This window comes from Monodelphis domestica, chromosome 1, assembly GCF_027887165.1.
Source record: "Monodelphis domestica isolate mMonDom1 chromosome 1, mMonDom1.pri, whole genome shotgun sequence".
NCBI lineage: Eukaryota > Metazoa > Chordata > Mammalia > Didelphimorphia > Didelphidae > Monodelphis > Monodelphis domestica.
The window spans coordinates 510426397-510433242 of NC_077227.1; positions in this window are offsets into that span (position 1 = coordinate 510426397).

Here is a 6846-nt window from a genome sequence, read left to right on the forward strand (position 1 = left end):
TTAGGTACTTTCTGTGTGGCCCTGGGCGAGTCATTTAAGTTGTTTACCTCTGTTTCTTCATCTGCAAAATGGGAATGATTATAGCACCTACCTCCCAGAGTTGTTGTTAGGATCGAATGAAATAATAATTGTAAAGTGGTTGGTAGTACCTGGCACATAGTAGGTATTTTGTTGACGCTAGCTACTATCGTTTTAAATTATTTTAGGGAATTTATTATTAGTATTGTCTAACCAATACTGCCTTTGACTGATATCTCAATTTGAAAATTAAGTTAAATGTTTGCTGGCTGAAGTGCTTTCTGGGTCTTTTGGTCTTTATGCTGGAGCAACAGATTTGTAGTGGTTAACCTTCCATATAATTATGGAATTATTTTAATCAATGTCAATAATAAATTAATTTAATCAGTGTATCATTTTTATGTCCATATCCCATTATTATGTAGTTCAGGGCTATTGTTTATATTATATACCACATCTTTTCTTATTATTATTTGTTCTTACTTTTACAATTCTGATCTGTACCTGGACAAGTCTGAGTTTAAATGTCCAGACAAATAACTCAGAAATAATTTCCACATCAATCTTTTCTTTTCTGTTAAAATATAATCTATTTGATTTTTTGGTGATATTACTTAGTACTCATTATATCTAGTGCTTGACAATTCTTGAAGTATTCATGATATAAAAGTTTGAGACTTCTACAATTCTATGGTCTCTCTTATTCCTTTCACTTGAACCATGATTTCACTCATATTTTTCATCATTCTCATTCTTTCCCAATATCTGCATTGAAGTTACAGAGTATCAGAGTATGTCGATTTAATTTGGAGGGGGTCTCATCAAGATTCCATAGAATGCTGCAAATAACTAATAATTTTGCTATGCCTTTCAAGAAATTTTGGATGATTTTGATAAGTAGGAGAAAATTAAATCAAAATTATGCTGAAGTTGCATCTGACACCAGAGCAAATTGGCAAAAAATTATAAAATTTAAGAATAGTCAATGTCAGAGGGATTATGGAAAGACAGGCACACCAATGCATTGTGGAACTGTGAATTAGAAAAACCATCCAGGAAAGCAAATTGAAATTATGCCAATAAAGTGATTAAAATGTACATATCCTTTGACCCAAAATTTTCCCTATTAGGCTTATAAGTCAAGTAAGTCATGGATAAAATAAAAGGTTCTCTCATACATAACACACACGCACACATATTTATAGCAGCACTTTTTGTGGTATCAAAGAACTGAAAACAAAGTAGAGTTCTATTGGTTAGGAATTAGCTAAATAGACTCAGCCACTTCCCAGCTGTGTGACCCTGGGTAAGTCACTTGACCCCCATTGCCTAGCCCTTACCACTCTTCTGCCTTGGAACTAATACACAATATTGATTCCAAGATAGAAGGTAAAGGTTAAAAAAAAAAAGGAATTAGCTAAATAAATTAAACGTTTGAATGTAATGGAACAGTATTATTGTTCAATAAGAAACAATGAATATGATGAATACAGAGAAGCACAGAAAGACACAAACTGATGCAAAGTCAAGTAAGCAGAGCCAAGAAAATAAGCACCATGCCTATAACAATGCAAATGGAAAGAACCATAAAACAATTGAAAATTTAATATTGCAAAATTATAAAAAGCAAGCACAGTCCTAAAGAAAAAATCTGAGAAGTTACCTATTTTCACTCCTTTTTGGAACTGTGAGGGCACAAATGTGGAACATTGCATATTTTGTCCAGTTTTTTCATTGTATTGATAGGTTTTGCTGGGGTTTTTTTTTAAGAAAATTATTCATTATGAGATGGCTTTTTGGGAAAAGGAAATGGAAAGATATAGGATAAAATTTAAGTAGCATAAAAAATCATATAAAAATAATAAAACTTTTGAGGAATTTTTGCAAATATTATCACCAGTATTGGAAAACAGATATCCCATGAAATATCTCTTCTTGCCTTTGGATATATGAGACCATTCTGTCAATTCCTTTCATTGCCTCTTGAAGAATTACTTATACTCCTAAACTCCCATTTAGTTGTAGTGTCCTTTCCTCTTGTTTTATTTACATTAGGAAAATCAAAACTGATATGGCCCTACTGTATGTTCACTCATTGGTCATTGGACAAGGATCTCACATTTGTTTGTTTTAAACTTTTACTTTCTTTCTTACAAACAATACTAAGTATCAATTCCAAGGCAGAAGAAGAATAGTTAGGGCTAAGCAATTGGGGTTAAGTGACTTGCCCAGTCTCACAGCTAGGAAGTCTCTAATGTCAGATTTTAATCCAGAACCTCCCATCTCCACATCTGGTTCTTTGTTCATGGAGCCGCCTAGCTGTCACTCTCCCATCAACTTTTGTTGGCAGTTGTAGTGACAATGATGATCACAGGTGATGAGGAAGCAGGATTCAAATTCTTCTCAGGAGGCCTGAGAAAAGGCTGCCACATTCAAGAAAGGCAGTGGGTACTCAAATTTGCCATTCTCTAACCTGGAATCCTGTGATAAAAACTAACAATATAGACTTTTTCAAGGTCCTAAGATTAAGATGAGAAAAAAATGTATGCAGAAGGAAAAAAATGAAATTCAGAAAGGGACACAATTGTTATTTAATAAATATTTTACTATAGCAAAAACCCTGAACATAGAAGATATTTATAATTTCATGTGCAGCCTTTTTGTTGTTGTTCTTTGTACCTTGAAATGTTTGGGGCATAATTAAGTTCATGAAAGAATAAAAACAGAATTATTTTTTAAAGTTTGGAGAAGTGAAGAGCTGATTAAGAAAACATTATGTGGGAATTTTTTTTTCTTTTCTGAACCACAGTTGGCTGGCATTTGTGGCCAAAACTTAGTGCAACTTAAGATCTAGTGCATAGCTTTAATTTGCAACATAAGAGCTAGTATACAAGGTGTTTCAAGTCAGTGCAGTTTTAAGTTTTAAAAAGGGACAGGGACCCTGTTGTTTCTTAAATATGCTTAGAATCTTATATCTAATTTAAAGGGTTTTCACTACAAGGAAGGGAAACAGCAAATAAGTGGTCAAAGTACACCACAAGGATAATCAAAGGAAGATTTGCAAACTCCAAATGATTAATAAGAGGAGAATGTGAAACAAACTAACTCTGCGGAATAAGAGGAGAATGTGAAACAAACTGACTCTGCGTTTTATCTCTCCCACACGCAGGAAATCTTCAGGAAAAACAAAAGTCTACATGTAGGGCTGTGGAAAGATAGACATTGGTCAAAATGCGAATTGGTTCAATCCTCCTGGAAAACAATTAGGAATTATGCTAAGAAAATGACCAAAACATCCATACAACTTTTACCCAGTTGTTCAATTTCTAAGAATGTCCAAAAAGGCCAGAGAAACCCAAAATATTTATACCAACTCTCTGCAGTAACAAAGAATAATCAATGTACATTGATTACTGTATTGGAGATGTTGTGGAAATAAAATGAACAAGGAATGACAACTAATAGGTAGGATGAGGGAAAAGTGAGATTATTCAGATGAGGTGGCAAACCTGGGTGACTAGAAGGTTGGCTGCAAAGGCAGCTAGGTGGCTCAGTGAATAGAGCCAGGTCTAGAGATGGGAGATCCTGAATTCAAACGACCTCAGATACTTCCTAGCTTTCTGATCCTAGGCAAGTCACAACCCTAATTGCCTAGCCCTTCCTATTCTGCTTTGGAAACAATACTGATTCTAAGACAGAGGGCAAGGATTTGTTCTTTTTTTTTTTTAAGCTATTGGATTGAGCAATTAAAAAATTGCCAGAGAAAGTGGTTTTGTTTTCCTATGGACAACATAGGAATTTATTTGACTTTACTATACATGTCTGTTAAGTTTTGAGGCTTTTTTCTTTCCAAGTTGGGGTGATGTGGGAGAAAAAATATTAATTGAAAACATGTAAAAGTTAGTTTGCAAAGGATTAAGGAATTAGAGGAAACAAATGTTGAAACTATTTAGTTTGGCTAAATAAGAGGGGGAAAAACAGGAGAATAGCTTGAAGGGATAGAATCTTTTGGTTTTTGTTGGATTTATTTTTTCCTAAATCTGTATATCAGCAGTGGAGCAGGCCCAGAAGTAGAGAGGAAAAGGAGAGGCTGACATAGTAGACACTTAATAAATGCTTATTGTTTTACTATTAAGAAAGAGATGGGATGACTATAAGGAGAAATCCCCTAGGGATGGGACAGGATGATCAAGGATACAAACAGAGGGACTGATTTTAACAGGGGCCACTTTTTACTCTAAGACTTTCAGTTTTTTCAATTCTTTTCAGATCCATACTTACATCAGGTTTGGTTTCATTACCTTCTCCATTTACATTGTTGTAGTCACTATGTACATCTAATTATCTTGTGTCAATTATAGATGTCCTCCCATGCTTCTCTCAAAGTCATGCTTATTTCTTAACGTGCAATAATATCCCACATATTCTTTGTTTGCCATAATTTGTTTAGCCATCTCCCAATCTTTGAGTGCCTAATTTGTTGGATTTATTGCTACTAAAACAAATGATACTATAAATATTTTGGCATATACACAGAACATATTTTTACTTCAGTCTTGTTGGGACATAGACCTAGCAGTGGGCTGAGTCAAGTCCCCACTATATTCTGACTCCCTCATAGAAGTCTGGAAGTAACAACAAATATACTGCTCCTTATACCCAACACTCGACCTTCCAACTCTTTGCTTTTGCATAACCTGATTCTCCTATCTCTGATAAATACAATTCCTCCCCTCTTAGAATCCCTAGATTTTTGCACAATATAGCTCAATTAGCACTTACTAGACAAGGTCTTTCCTGTTGTCCCTCCCTGAAGTCCCATAGAGCTTTCTCTCACAATTTGTGAGGGTGTTATAGCCCTTCAGTAGAATTTAAGTTCCGTGAGGGCAGGAACTCATTTCTGCCTCTGAGTTGTTTGTAACAAGAGGTAAAGGATCCATTTAGTAGCTGAAGTGTGTTAGCACTATATTCCCCACCTCCACATTTATAAAAATGTAATGGATGAGACATATAACAATCTCATACCAGAGGAGCTAGGAAGTTTATCCTAGGGGCATGGTACCGCTGGATGGCTCCCAAGAGGGAGCATTTCCCATGGAGTCTAAGTAGCTTCTGGATAATTTTTAACTCTTCAACTTAATCTACCTCCACCAGAAGGATCTAGATTCTTGGTGACGTTTTAGACCCAAAAGGTTTTCAGTAGCAGCACAGATTTGTACTTTTTTCTGGGCTCCTCTGCCAAATTTTGGAATTATGGCACTAATAGATCTTGTTAAAAATATCTCAGCCAAGGTTGAAAGATTTGCTAGATTTGTAGAACTTGTGACAAGTATACGTGAGTTCATAGGTTTTTCAAATGTCATATAGCAAGTGGCTATATATTCATGTGAATCCTATATGATAGTGGATTTGTTTGCTATTGTCATTAACTGGGCCATTGGGAATTTTGGTATTATTTGAATGTGCATTACCTACTGTACTACTATTTTATAAAGCTGTTACTTTGTAAAAATCATTTGCACTCACAGTGGATCATGGTCAAGTTAAAAAGGAAATGGATGTCATTTTTGGTGAGGAACCTTTGTATTCTACCTCTCCTTGGGTGACACAGTGTGTCACTGGTTGTAAGCTATATTTTTTATTTTTAAACCTTTTTTATTATTGTTTTTTTCCCCTTGTATCTGCAATACAGTATGAGTTTCCCCTTATTTCTCTTATTTTTTTTAACTTGAAGCACATTTTATCAGTATTGTTTGTTGTTTGTTTTTATTTTGCCCAAGGATAAGTTTAAAATGTCCATTAGCCCTAATGTCAATGCATACTCAAAAGCTTTAGACTATGGAAACCTGCCATTCATTGTTTAAAATAATGGGACTTTGCTTAATGATTCTGATTCCAGTAGAAGGGAATACAAAAAGAGCCACTGCACAGTGTCAAAGAAGCACAAAACCAACCTGCAAAGTGCCAATCAAGCACAAGGTCAAAAAGATCAACCAATCCCAATGGGATTGATGAGATTTTGAGCCAAGACAAGAGGACTTGAACTTGTTTGGGGTTCAAGGTTGTGGCCGTGTCACATGTCAGAGGCAGGTCTTCCCTGTCCTATTTCTATCAAACACCTCAATTTGGCTGTGATCCTGGTTCCAGTATCCCTGAGAGAAAAGGTAAAATCAAACCAAGGAATGCTATTTCCCAATTTGCTACTAAAATTTAGTCCCTTTTCTGTCTTTCATAGTATGGAAAACTTTCTGTAGTCCTGGCTGCTGATTGGGTAAGTGTATAATTGCTACTACAGGCTTGTGGGACATATATCACTTTAATTGGGCCCTGATTCAAGGGCCTGTTTTAGGTTTAATTTTCCTTTACTTAAGAGTTTTTACACATAAGACTTCGATATTTTATATTTCATCCACAACTTTTTTTCTTTTATTTGGATTTTTTTGTCTTTGATTTCTTTTTACAATTGATTCATATACCTCATTAACTCAGCCATGTATCTCTGAGTGATCCCTGTGTTTGTCAATATCCTCTGCAGGGGGGATTGTATTATTATCCTATAATGCAAAGTTTAAATTCATTTGAGAGTAATTTTAGGATAAGAAACTTGCTACCTCCCCAAATCTAGAAAGCAAAATGTTTGGAGAAGGTGCCATGAAGATGCCTACAAAGACTACATGCCACACCAGATCCAGAGTGAACTTTGGGATGTGGTGAATTGAACTGTGGAGGGTTGAATGTATTTGTTTTGAATGTATATTCTTATGCCAAAGGGGACTGCCCCAAATTGGCTTTTTGTCAAATGTAGCAATCTTTGGTTTTGTTCTTTTC